Source organism: Nothoprocta perdicaria, unplaced genomic scaffold (genome assembly GCF_003342845.1).
Source record: "Nothoprocta perdicaria isolate Ctin4 unplaced genomic scaffold, notPer1 scaffold_251, whole genome shotgun sequence".
Lineage (NCBI taxonomy): Eukaryota > Metazoa > Chordata > Aves > Tinamiformes > Tinamidae > Nothoprocta > Nothoprocta perdicaria.
This window is the reverse complement of record NW_020455479.1, coordinates 134,723-149,099: the sequence shown is the minus strand read 5'-3', so window position 1 is coordinate 149,099 and position 14,377 is coordinate 134,723. Positions and strand designations below refer to the sequence as shown.

General features: G+C 39.3%; 1 long non-coding RNA gene across 2 annotated transcripts; it reads left to right on the top strand.

Moving 5' to 3' along the window:
- Window positions 1–1,338: 1,338 nt before the first annotated feature.
- On the top strand, window positions 1,339–3,113 carry LOC112948017. 2 transcript variants are annotated; one of them, XR_003249526.1, is made up of 3 exons: window positions 1,537–1,583; window positions 1,665–1,821; window positions 1,906–3,113. It is a non-coding gene; the product is annotated as an uncharacterized LOC112948017 (long non-coding RNA). The 2 variants fall into 2 exon arrangements; XR_003249525.1 differs by having other exon boundaries at window positions 1,339–1,821.
- The last annotated feature ends 11,264 nt before the right edge of the window (window positions 3,114–14,377 follow it).

Below are 14,377 nucleotides of genomic sequence, written 5' to 3'. Positions count from 1 at the left end.
GATGTGGGTGCCGGCTAGACACCCTTCCATGCTCTTCTTTAAATGCACACAACCCCAAGACTTGTCTTTGATCTATATGTGTCCCATTTTGGGACATGGCATTTGATTTCAACAARAGGGCAAAGACAACCATGTTTTGTTTTCACAGAGCTTCGAGTAGGCTACCATGCGTTGTTTCAAGATGCAACTCAGCCACACGAGAGCGAAAACCATTAATGAACTTAATAAGCGGTCTCCTCATATCTTAATTATWTGTGTGACTTTCCCTTTGACCTTTCTCCATGGGCATCTATTTGATGCATTCATGCGCAGAGATGTTTTGCACAGAGGGAGGAAAAAATGTTCACCTGTTCAAAAAGCTGCCACCAGGACAAAGATACAAGCAAAGCTTCTTTCTCTCATCGCCGCATTATTTTCCTGAACACACTGTAATTTCATCAATTTTCCATGCTTATGGTCATGAATGCTTGACATTACCATGTCTTTGCGTTAACAAAAAAGAAATTTCATGGCTTAAGTTTTCACTAGAAGAATAGGGAGAGCGTGAAAAGGCAGCCAAAATACGGAGTGTTACAGTGTCCTTTGTTGAGCAGCAAGATTTTCTTGGGGAGAAATCTGCACTGTACGTTTTGGGTTGTTAATTAATTATATGTTTGCAGTACATTCAAAGTTACACAGCTTTCTTCTGTTTGGACTGTGTGCTAGTTTTTCTCGAGGTGGCTGTATATTGGGCCAGGGTATTGATGGAGTAAAATGTAAATTGTATGCATTTTTTGAGCTTTTGGGTATTGGAAGGCACAAAACAATTTGAAGAGGGAGAGCTTCAATCATGTTAAATGTCATGTTAAGCTGTGCTGGTTTGTGCTAGGCAATGATTTAACTCAAAACATTTAGAGGTTATAGTTTTTCTGGGTATATTATGTGGACTGTTTGCAAATGCAATCCTAACACACGGACTAGAGCAACTTTGACTTCTCCTTACTTCAGAATGTTGTTTTCTTGCTCCAGGTAGACGTTGTTAGGACTAAAGCCAGCAATAAGTAACTGGGTGKTTTTGAGAGGCCATAGAAAACTTCTGACTTCTTTAAATCAAGCAAAAAGCCCTCAATCGTCATCTTTGCTGATTTGTGACACAGAAGTGATGATGACTCAGTCAAAGTTGTTATTGCAAAGTTATCACATGGAGATCCCTATGGCTCTGCGGAGAGAGTAAATGACATTTTTTCTTCCTGCTTCGTATTTTATTTTTTCTCAGGTGTGAGAAATATTAGCTAAAATAATATAAATGACTGTAGGTGGGGAATCTGTGGGTGCAAAACCTGTGAGATCAGGTGCCTTCATTTGATCTTGCACCTGTGCACAATTGTCCTCCCTTGCTCCATTCCCACCCACTGAGCAAGCTGAAGGACACATTAGATGACTGCTAGGTGTCCTAGTTAATGAGGTTGGGGTTGATTTATGTAATTCTTCTAACTCCTGATTGTAATGCTGAACATTTCTGCATAAGAGGAGCAGGAAGGGCTTCTGAGACAACTGTGTGGACCCATGAAGTTACGAGGCAGAGACGGCTACTCCTTCGCCTGGTATGTGCCCGTACTGGGTGGTTCTTCCCATRGAATATTTCCAGTTGAGACTGGAACAAATGGAGCGGGCTGCTTTTTCAGCTATACTAGTGTGCATGAGGAGTCACCTCCGCCAAGCCAGCACTTCCTAAAGCACAAAGCTGGCATAAGCAAAAGCAAYGCGGGACCAAACAGATGTCTCCTGAAGGAAGGCCTGAGCTACCAAGGTGCATCGCAGTTTTACTCTCCATGAAATTAAGTGAGATCAGATTCCCATATTCATTCCTCTAGATTGAACCTTGCATACTTGACCTTAGTTTGCATGCTGTTTTCTCCTTTTCAGGATCTTTCCAGTACCCTGCAAAAAGGCCAATGGAAAGCATAAACTGCCCGGATTCTGGTGCTTTGCTAATAAGAACATGGCCAAAATATTTTTGGATGAGCTAGGAATGATAAACCTCTACAGAGGATTGTGCAGCTCTCCATCTGCCATTTCCGTCTTCGACTTCCAAGGCATGGAGATGCTACAGGAAGGTTTTAGTGTTGTCTTTTTTGACTGAAATGCAATTTTGCTGTTTACACTTGGGTCATGTAACCAGGCTTTTCTTTGCTCGGTACCTTTCCTTGTATTTGCTTCTGTTTCCTATTGCATTTAAGGGCTCCAGAGGCAGACGGCCAAGATCAGTGGATGGGAACATTCAAGTTAGTGCTTTGTTTGATTCATGGCCATGACATTTTATCATCAGCCAGGCTTATATGAACGTGAGGTATTCCCAGTGCTCGGGAAAGTTGGATTTGCTGCCTTTGGGAATGGAGCACCACTCTGAGGAAAGCAGGGAAGAAGAGGTCCCCTCTGAATAGGCTAGGTTTTAAGCTAGAGAAATGAGGTGACATGAAACTAGGCTCAGCTGCTCCAATTTATTTCAAAAAGGCAAAGCAGAGGGGACAACAAGAATTTTAGTCACTTCTAAAATGGGGCAGACATGAACTAATAAGGTATAAATCTAAAAAATTCTTATATCTCCCTAAATAGCAACTTCCTAGTGACTAAGGTTTTATTTATCTTCCTTATCTCTCTGATAGCACCTATGAACACCTACAAAGTGCTGCCCAGATGTCACTGTAATGCAGTATAAAGTACAGAAAAATGCAGAGTTTGGATATTTTGGATGTCAATGCCAAGTAAATAGAAGGTTATGGAAGGACTTTTTTGAAAGTAAGGGATTCATAATACTCTTGTGAGTTAGGGTTAGTAATTACTGTGTGCCTGCTATACATAGGAAAGCTAATATATAKAGAGAGAATTAAGCAACAAGTTGGTATTCCAAAGTGGCATGTGTTCGAACAGAATTTGTGGCAAAAAGCAACAGACCCAAACCCCCTAAGGAAGTCACTGAATTTTAATTTTAGATAAAAACGGTAACTTTCTAGGAAACCTGAGGAAGCTCTATCAGTCAAAAGGTTTCTAAATAAATTTTAAGTGTCATTATGGCAACAGAGTTTGAGAAACATTAAGTTTTTCATTGAAAATAGTTATGTGGGGTCTCTGCATTTTCCCTTTCTTTCAAGAAACAGTTAAATTAAAAAAAAAAAAAAAAAGGAACAGTTCTGACAATATGCGTGTGTTTTCAAAGAAGTTTATTTCATTTAGCTACATTAATTTGATTCATCTAAAACAGAAACTCTAAAACTCAGCACCGTGGAGAAAGGCAACCGTTGACAGTGAACAAGATAGTAAACGAAGGGAATTCTTTTAATTGTTTTACAACCATGACCATCTCAGTAGAAGTTTTCAGAACATGGCTCTTTTTACTTATTTGTAAAGGACGTAGYGTACTGTAGATGTTATAATAATATTACTTTTCCATAGATCGTTGCTGGATACTCTGTGTTTCATGAGTCATGCTGTAGCAACCTGCATGCATCCCAATAATGCTCTTCTCTTGTTCTCAGCTATAATAAAACCAGGTCTAGAGAAGCAAAGCCCCGCTTATGTCTTAAAGAATATTGAAATATAGTCTAAGATGCTAGAAAATAGGTAGAATATATAGCTGGATGCAGGTTCTCTACTGTCCCCTAAATAGTGGCTTTGTCATTCTTTTATTCCCTAAAATACTTTGAGTCATCTGGGTGGCAGTATTTTAACTTCTCTAATTAGACAGAACAGCAAAAATCCTTAAATATCTGTATGCAACTCCACATAGCCAGGGTGAATGGCAAAGGTTTGGGCTACGGCACCTTGTTGGGGGAAAACAGCACCTATTTGCACTTTTTTTTGCACTCAACTCTTGGCGCTTCCGAAACGATTGCTGAGCAAACGACAGCCTGATGTGCTTGTTGTGCTCGTAGAAACGAGGCTAACATGAATGAGCCATCTGTAACCCTAGCTGCGAGGCCCCCAAGTTCAACTGCAAATGCTGGAATTAACTCCATAGACAGCTAGAAAATGACAGTACTGAAATCCAGGCTTATTGCATAATTAGCTAAACAATATTTCAGCTAAGCATCTTACGGAGCTATAAGGCGGGCGTATCTGTAGTAATTATATTTTACATCACTGATGCGGCACGTTAATGAAATGTGTCACTTCGGTAGTATTAGGATACATTTCATTAATGCAAAACACTTTTGTTGCATGCTTTACATTTGGAAACAGATTTAAGTATTAAGTGGCTAATGTCTGCAGCCAGGGAATCCTTTCCGAATTTGTAACACTGACCAGAACAGACCGCATTACACTCTCCAAATGGTGCATTTTTGCATTTGAATGTCTGAATTATCCTGGTTTCTTAGAGACGACCACAACACCAACATCTTAAATCCTCAAAATATTGTCCGCTTCATTGAATGCTCGTGATCTAAGCATATGTGTAATTATTCTGTAATTCTCCCCAAAATGTGATTCCTTGGAAATGCATACTAGCTTTCCCCTATTGTAGCTGCAATGACTATTTCTTTGTGCCCCTTTCTTTAAATACGGTCACAAGGAAGGCTGTGTGCCTTGGTGCACCGCATATGTAATGATGATTTTTCCCCCGCCACTCTCAGGACGCCCATCGGGAGGAGAAAAACAAAACCCAAAACTGCTCCGTTTGTTGCAGGGAACAGCTTGAGGTCACAAAAAGACCCCTTAAGATAATATACATACAACCATGATCTCTCTTACAAGAAATAAGCCTAGTGCTGCATACAGTGCACTTACTTATTGCTGAGGGAAGTCCATGGCATGAGAATTTGCACAAGCTACCAGGCCTGGTTGTGATAATGGATGCATGTGGAAGCTCTGGAAGGAGATAAAGGGGACTCCTCTATATACCAAAAGCAGATATGACATCTATAATGCAACAGTGAAGACTTTTTTTTTTTTTTCCAGAAATTACCACTAATGCACCAGCATAAAATACATAAACTCTACCAAAAATGGGAACATTCATTCCATTCTTTTTTTTTTTTTAAATAATTGTTTCTGTAACGCCAAGAACACCTTATATAATTTAAGTTGAAATCTCTCTTGCTCTCCACTCACCAAGTTCTCACGCAATATATGCCAGGCACTGGAGGGCTGGATCTGAGAGCGCGTAGCAGTGATTTGTGGTTCAGAGATGTCTTTATCAGACTCGAGTGCTGTGGAAGCTGTGGGGTTATACCCAAGTTGTGTGCGAGGCTTCAATTCCCAGGCTCTTGCCATACTTTCTCTTAGCTTATTTCCCTATCTMGATCTTTAATATTTATTGAGGAAATTTGATAACCATTTTGTTTTAACGGAGGTGGACTCCATCAAATTCAGGCGTGTATGAAATAATAGTCCTTAAATAAAATTGTACAGATTTAAAATTAATTGCATATTTTCTGAGGCTGTTTTACACTTAAATGTTCCTTGACAAATTTCTCCCACTTTTTTTTTTTTTTTTTTTTTAATAATATGAGAACTGGGCCTTTTTCAGGAAGAATTATTAAGGTTATTCAGGTACAGTGAATTGTTTCAGTTAAAGAAGGTCTTCAAAGGTGTATGGCTTTATGGAGTGAAATTAGAGGCCTTTGTTGAGAATAGTTTATAAAACAATATTTACAGAACATTTTAAAATAATAGTGAGATCCTAAGATTCTTTAGGAATCTTGTTGTTAAAATCTTATTAAAAGCTTATTAAAGATTTTATTAAAACTATTATAATTGTATGAAAATCGCCAGATTTTAAAACTCATGGTGAGATATTTCAGGAATCTCCCCTCTTATTGTGCAAAATCTTCTGCAGTGAGAAAAGTAGAGAGACTTTCAGTATAATTTTTACTTTCAGGCAAAAAAAAAAGCACAAAAGTAAGAGTTTGAGGAACAAGTGTAGCCATTTCGGATACAGAATAATTCTCAGCAAGTGTTGCAATGTTTGCTTGCTTCCACGAATCCATCCTATATTAATATATATAATAATGAGCACCTTTGTTTTGATTTCTCTGGCGAAACTGCTCTCAGCTCCCTGCTGAATGAGTGACTAGATTGAGAGCTGAATCCGTAGGAAATATTWGCAATGTGCAAGTGAGAACGTGTTTCACACTTTTTTTCCAGAGATATAAATACACAAATAAATATGTGAAAAGACAGGGTAAAAAATTATTTTTGAGGACTAGATTTGTTTTTATTAAAACACAAAGTAGTGAAAAGTGACTTTCGTTTGGACTGCACACTTCTATATTGCTGCAACAATATTCCTCCTCTTGCATTTTCCCCTTTATCATTTGCAGTGATTTTTGCCTAACGCCTTGAAATGTCCTCTGAATTGTAATGCCCTGGATTACTGCAGAAGGTATTTATAAATAAACATTTGGCAGAGATTCTTTGATACTGTGTGAACTTTTGTTGCAAACGTTTTAATGATGCTAGCCTTGTTTTAAAAGGAAAAAAAAGAAGTTGATTGTAAATCAGTAAAATGTGCTGGGCTTTCTAAGCTCCGCGTTGGCAACAGCTTGTTGAGAGTAAATCCTCTCACGGAAGGTTTTGCTAATCTGAATAAATTCAATTTCAAAATCCTTCCTTGATCTAAGCTTGCTTAAGCTCTCACCAAGGCCTAAGGACCCTGAGGGTCAACTCCAATAACAAAAGATAAGAAAAACCTGCCCTTTCTCATATCTCTCTGCAATACACTATAAGCTGTTACCTCACTGCAAAAAATCTTTAGGTTTAATGAAGTCGCCTTTGGATAGGCTTTAAGGCTGAAGTTCAATGTTTCCCACCCTGCTGCTGYGCACGCCACCCAGAACCGGTGCCTCAGGGCCTGACCAGCTCCGTTCCTGGGACAACTTGTGCCCAGGAAAGGGGAACGCTCAAAAATCAGTCAACTGAACGGAACAGAGTTGGGCTGTTTTTCTTCCATGTAGTKGTCTGCTTCACCTTCCTTTTAGCTCAGGCGTTTTGTTTAGCTTAAGGGCCCGTTTCATTGCTCAAATAGGGTAAGCAATGCAAAAACCRCAGAAACTTTAGCTTTTGAATAACATGAGCTACTCAGCTTGTAAAAAAGGAAGGGAAAAAAAAAGATTGTAATAAACATATTTATCATTTCTACCTACAGAGCTCCTTGAGCAGAAGGATTTTGTGAAAGTTAAACCTTTGTTTTGGCTTGCATTCATCCTGGTGGGACCCTGCCCTCTTCGTCCATGCTGGCCCAGGGCCGAGGCCAGCTAAAAGAAATGGAGAAAATCCTAGAATTTCTGGAGGGTATAAAATCAAATTTCCTTTTTTTTTTTTTTTTCTTTTTTTGGCTGGATGTTGAAGGAATAACTGTAGAGAATCAAAATGTCAATGTGGGCTGCTGCACCTGAGATGACTATTTTTGCATTGCTGTTCTTTGAAAATAGTGTCCTCTGTTTTCACAAGACCACATCACCTGGTGGTGAGGCTTTGGCTGTGCTTGTTGGCAGGGGTTGATGTTATAGCAGGGGGCACTCCCGATTTCAAAATTTTTCAGTATTTAAAAAAAATGCATATTTGTCTATCATTTACTTCACCAAATTTATGGAGAGAAGTATTTTATGCAAGAAATATTTTATGCAAAAGAGAAGTCACCCTACAGATAGAAAGCAGCCTGTTTAGAAAGAATCCCTTGTGCTAAGTACAAAAATATATTACTTTATAATAGTGCACGACTTACGAACACATCGGGTRGGCTGTTACGCTAACCTGCTTCACTGATACAGTAATTCAAAATACACTAATATAGTGCACTATAGTGATATATTAGATATATCATGAGCTTATCTAATGTATGTTTATCAAGTTCCCAGAGTTGTCTTACAAATTGTTGTAAATAACTTGTCATGYGTAACAAAAATAAAGATTTCAATGGGAAGGACTTCGAAAACAATTTGATTGGTGGTGGTGCATGTAATGCATCTAGTATTATTATTTTTATTTCAGCCCCCATTCCCACCTCCTCAGGTTTTGGTAATATTTGTTTTAAGATTCAYAGATCATCCCTGTCATTGCAGAAGGTGCTTCACCTTATTTACGCACTTGCTGTTTTTATTAGTTAATTTAGGATTTCATATTAAGCTTTTTTCTTTTTTCAGGGTAACTATTTCCATGATTTGTGGTACATGCATACTAATACCTTCAATTTAAAGCTTTCTTTAGGACACAAATTGTGTCCTAAAGAAATGACTAATTAATGATAGACCAGTTATTAGTGCAAAGCTCTCAGATCCAGCATGATGTTCTTCCAATGCCATTTTTATTTTCTAGATTTGAGCTGAATATGATGAATGGAAGGGGAGAGAGAGGGGTGGATTTTGTCTTAATGTTCAGCAGCTCAGGAAATGTCGTGGAGTTTATTTTATACGTAGATGTATGCAAAGGGTTGYCTGAGTTTACCTCCTTCCAGCAGCTGCAGCACTTGGCTTTGATAAAAGGCAAGGATCTAACCRACCTTTCAAGCTCCCTTGCTCCAGCTCCAAAATCTGTATTTTTATTACTGTTTTTCTAGTCCCTGGTCCTCGGAGTCATATCATTACAAAGAAGTCACAGCCTTCTTTCTTTTTTTCATTTAAATTTATGCTTTTGACCCTCTTGAACATCAAATAAATCTTGAGAAGATTTATTGAAGATGTCTCTCAAGGTAAAGATCAAAAGGCAAATAATAAGAATTTCTACATTATTTTTTAAAATATAACATTTTTTTCAGATTATCTTAGATTTTTACAATTTTTGACCGTGCCAAAGAGACATCCTAACACTTGCAAATGCCTTTTTGTAGCATTTAATGGGTTCCGTTTGCAGACAAAGGTAGCACAGTATAGGAGAATGGTTTTGGCAGGTTCTCTACCAGCTTCCCTAGTTTCTAAAGATTTAAAATATTTTTTTTTCTCCCATAGTGAGCACTGGGCAAAGATTGGATGCAAACAGAGCAGTGAAAGGGAGTCCAACAGTGACTTGCACCTGAAGAGGTTCATTACATTCAATGCTCATCTATCACTGCGGAGAAATTGCCCATTATCAGCTCCAGTGATGTTCAGCATAACTCACGCTTGCTAAAGATTTATTTTTATAAAAGTTAGCAAAACCAGCTTAGTGAAGCTTTCAGATATTTCTTTCCTAGCAAATAACAGAACCGGTTTAATTTGGGATGGGCTGAAGATGAAGAGAGGYTAATGGGCTCATTTATGTGCAGAGGGGATGGGACCAAGCAAGGTTTAGATGTTGTCAGTGGTGCTGCACCAGATTATGCAGATTACCAGAGGGCACCACTAAAAGGAAAGCTCCTCTAAAGAAAGAGAGGTTGTACTTCTCCCACAGGGAGCTATTACAACGCCCACATATGTGGCATTTACCTGCACACTGGTTGATCATTGACTTCAGGTCCTTCCTGCTTTAGGGTGGGGAACTGCATAAAAAGGTCATATATTCATCTATGTATTTGGAACACTGTGCACCTCTGTAGGGCAGCAGCAGCAGATTTGGGCATGCCAAGCACGGTAGCAGGAAAAATTGCAAGGCTTCATTAGTCAAATTTTTCACCCCAGCTTGTGTAATTGCTCCTCATAGAAAAAATTTCAGAGCTCCTTCTTGGATATTCAGCACCCATCTCTTACCGTGACTATCAAAATTATGGTCAAAATAATGTCTTTGAATTGGTGTGGCTTTTTTATGGTGCTTCTGATACCTTGGCAACTTGCGTGAAGCCCTGAACCTTCCTAGAATCATCATAATTCTGCAAGTCGCCCTTATTCCTGCAAATATACCTTCTTGTCCATCTCTTATGCAATTTACTTCTCTCTCTCTCTCCAATCTTCTCTCTTTCTGCCTGTTCCTCCAACCATCATTTCACACTTCTCTCTGCAAAGGAGAAAGGATGCTGAGGAGTCCAGACAAACCCTCTGCACATTTCCATTCTGCAGCGTACATTTTGGGATTTTGGAAGGGGGAGCATAACACAGTAAAAAAAGGAGAGTGCTAGAAAGCTATTTTAATGGTTATTAATGGGGTCATTCTGTRTTGATTAGGTAATTTGAACTATTAGACACTCATTTGACTAAGRGTACTTTCTCAGCTCCCCTTTGCATACAACAGGTTTTTAAATGTAAGAGCAAATTAAAGATTGGATTAGTCACTCTAAGCAACAAGAGGGTAGATATGTGAGCCAGTTGTCTCAACTGGCTTAATAATTAGTAAAAATAAAAAAAAAACCCAATAACAAAAAAGGTCCATCTAAGACATGACTCGCCACTTCCCAAGATTCACATTTAAAACAGATGAGACGGAAGATACCCTGAAAGAACATATTTCTTTCCAGAAACTAGGTAGGATGTTTCATGGCTAGTTCAGAAAGTCAGATGAAATGAATAGGACTAGAGGAAAGAGAYGCAAACTGAAGCACCAGAAGTTCCACCAGAAGGAAAAAATTCTTAATAGTGGGAGTGACAGAGCACTGGAACAGTTTGCCAAGAGAAGTTGTGGAGTCTCCTTCTCTGGAGATCTTCAAAACCCTCTTGGACACAATCCTGTGCTCTAGGTGACCCTAAGGGGGTTGGACTAGATCTCTAGAGGTCTCTTCCAACCTCAATAATTCCATGAATCTTGCCCTAAACTACTCTTTGCCAGCAAAAGCATTCAGAGAAAATCAGTAGAAATGGAGAACTGCTGAGCCTCATTAGTTATTAGGCTTGTTAATTAGCTGCAAGTATGTGAGAGGATTCAGGATTACCCATTTTAAGTRAAATCTGTTCTCAATCCCGTTGCCTTTATATTTGGTGTTAGTACCATGAGAACGGCCTAAGCTTCATGACAAGCAGAAAAGGTAAGGAAGTCTAGTTTATGAGACAATTTTGATGTATTTTCTTATGTTATCGTATTATATAATGTATATTTATATATAAAAAGATTCTAGTGTGTGTAGATGTATCAAAAATGAAAAGCGAGGGATGAAAAGTAAATTAATCATGCTCTTTTCTTGTGTCACAGTAACAAATCGAGTAGTTGTCTTTCCTTGGATACCTCAGAGATGATTTGGTGGACTTCTTTTTGCTCTGTTGGATGTAATATATAGTTTTGCAGCAGTATCCGAGTATTCCAAAACCATAAATTTAGCATAAAAAAACCATAAAAAAGTACTTATTTTCCTGAATTTAAGGCCAGATCCCTGTGCTCATAAATTTCCTGTCAAAGAGAACTTTGTGAACAAGGGAGAGATTATTTACCTGCTGCTCTGAAGATAAATATGAACTGTGCTGACTTTGTTAGTGGGATAGTTTCTGACCTCTTGTGCAAATGAATTTAAGTAGCAAGTTAACTGAGAGTAACAGGATAAGAGYTTTTCCATTAGTTGGGAAAAGTTAATACGGCTTTTCAAGTTGTATATCCAACAGGAGAAGACAATCTCAGAAATGGGAAGTTGGCTGGAATCCTGAACAGCCGTTTGTGAGCAGTMGTCTTGCAAAGCCTTGCAAGCTCAATAGATGTATTCAAAGTGCTTTTTGGTAAAGCTCTGGCACTGTTGTCTGGGCACTTATTTGTCTCAACCTTTAAAATAGGGAGGCTTGCACGTGGGAATTCTGAATTTTGCTACCTGGCCTGTCCTTAAAGACTGATATTGCATCTTTTCTGAGGTGCTGCATGGGACTTGCTTTCATGCCCGCAAAAAGCAATCAGCTAGATCTGAAGTATGTTCTGATATGTTTTTTTAATTATAATCTTTATGAGGCAATGTTTACACAGATGTCGTGAGAGCTTCCCGAAAAAAAAAAAAAAAAAGAAATGGAAGCGGGGGGAGTGGAAAAAGCCCCTTACGTAGCTGACAGCCTGACAACTTTGCATATGTGTGTTAACAGGAGAATGCGCTGTGTTGGGGCTGAATGGAGAAGCGGGCCTAAATGACTTTCAGATTAGCTGGAACAGATGGAAGGGTCACAGTTGAACAACTTTACACAGGGACATAAAGGCAATGTTCAAGTGGAGTTCATTGCCTCTGACAGATACTGTCAATCAAGCCGGCGACTCTCAGTTAACCAGCAGCCTGTCCTTTTAAAGATTAAATTTAAAAAAAAATAAAAAAGTATTGTGAGGCGATGACTGGAGTTTATCTGGTCCATCTCAGACTAGCGTTTTCAAATGAAGCACAATAGGTAGTGGGTAGCTGGAAGACGAGTGACTTGCAGGCTACGGTGGGAGGTGGTCCTGGGGAATCATGTCTATGGATCGGGAAGCTGGGTCACACTTTCTAAGGGCAGCTATTGGTCTGGGCAGTCAAGGACCTTTTGCTGATCTCCTGGATGTAGGGTTTTCAAACAGCATAAGAGCACTGAGAGGGAAAATATTCCGAAGCAGTGGAGTGTAGGTCCGTGATGCAGATTTCAACCTAGCCATATATTCCCTCATGGAGATGCTTACTTCAAGAAATGTTTCTGAGTTACTGGCTTTCAGAGTGTGCTTGATAAATGCTCCTTGTAGTGCCATGTTGCAAGGATCAGGGTGCCAGAACTGAGGTTTGCTGTAAGGAGAAGCTGCAATGGGCCCCATCCAGCCTCAGCACCTGTGTCTGCCGGGCAGAAAGCCAGAGAGTTAGTGAGGCTGGAGGTGGGGATGGATATAAGAGGTAGACTAGAGATTCTGTTATTCATTTGGGAAAGGTTTAAAAAAATAACTGGAAAACGCTTTGCATGTTAAATTTCTTGGGCGCTGATACTCAGCATCCTCTCCTTCATCGTTTTCAAGTAACCGGAGACAAATGCAGCATCGACGTTTATCTTCTGTTCTTAGAAGTTGATAATTTTGCAAAGCGAAATGACTAGCCAGTACCCCCCAGTCAATAACAATTTCAGCTGCTTCTGTGTCTCTTGGCCGTTCCTTTTGAATTGTCTTGTCTCTAGCAGATGGTGTTAGACTTGGTGACTGCTTGCTTTGTTTTGGGCTGCAGACAATGACAGAGTGCTCAGTCTCAATTTTGAAGGGAACCTGTCACCTGATTTCCAAGGACGTGGTTTGGCAAGAATTCCAATTATTTTGAAAATTAGGGGAGTTAAAATTAGAGGAAAAATTAGAGATTTGTAATCTTCTGAAGACCCYTGCTCTTTGCTACCGCTAGAGACCAGATACTGCGCTGGATACGTAGTACATCTGGTAATGCACTCGGGGAGCTGCAAGGTGAAAGTGTCTGACAATGCAGATCAATATAGAGTAAACGGTGCAGATAGTCCTGCGACAAAGATGTAGCACGTTAAAGAGGTGTTGAGTTGAGAGGAAGTCCTATTTCACCTCACTAAGTAGGTAGGCATGTTACGGGACATGGATTATTTACCTGTGGATTTCAGGAAAGATTTTTCTTAAAGTACAGTTTTGTGCAATGCATATTAGTCTTTCATCTTCCCTTGGCTCTTGAGGCACAACAGAAGGTACCAGCAAGGTGGAAAATGGTTTGAGCAATTGGGTCAAATTTTATACATGCAAATAGTGATCCATGACTCTGGAAGAAGAGGATGCTCTTGTAGGCAAATGTTTTCATTCATTTTGTTGAAGTGGATTTACGCTTAGTTTGTGCTGCAATGCAAGGAGGAGATTGATATTGGACAGTTGGTTTCTTCACCGGCTATAAACAGAATGTCTCATCCATTTAATGTCTGCTCATTTGTGGTGATAGCTTTGCTTCTTGGAGTCTAAGACCTTGCTGGTGAGATGCAGGACTTGCTGACTTTGTTGGTCAAGGTTTCCATCAATTTTAATGGAGTTGTGCTTCCACTAAAGGCATCATAACGTTTCCAAAACTTCCACAGATTCCTTTCATATTACCTGATTCTCCCTATTTTGATGCAACATGCTGACTTTAATTACTGCTAGTTCATATGCTTAAACAGACAAACAAAATCAGGCTTTGTGTGGCTCTTCAGCTTGGTCAAATGGGAAACAGCTCTTGTCTCCTCCCACAGATAAAATTGAGGTAACAGAAATTAAGGAATTATTACTACAGTAGAAAAACAATCACTGAGCCAGGAGAATATTTAACTGTGCAAAGAAATAGTCTGACATATCACTCTTTAACTCTGCATGACACCAACCTTATTAGKCAGAGATGCAATCTCCGAAAACAAGCAAAGAACAAAACGGTTGCAGAAACAAAACGGAGCACACATTCTCCACTTAGTTTCTTTGACAAGGTATGAAAGCACATATAGATCCCTAGATACTTTATTCATAGTTGCTTTAAATAAATTACAAATCAGTTCCACCATGGCATAAGATCCACCCTGTAGATGTTCAATAACAGCCCACAGTTCTGCCTTTTTGGCGTACAATTGGGCAAGACAGTTAACACAGCAACTTTTGCTTGATCAGAGGCATA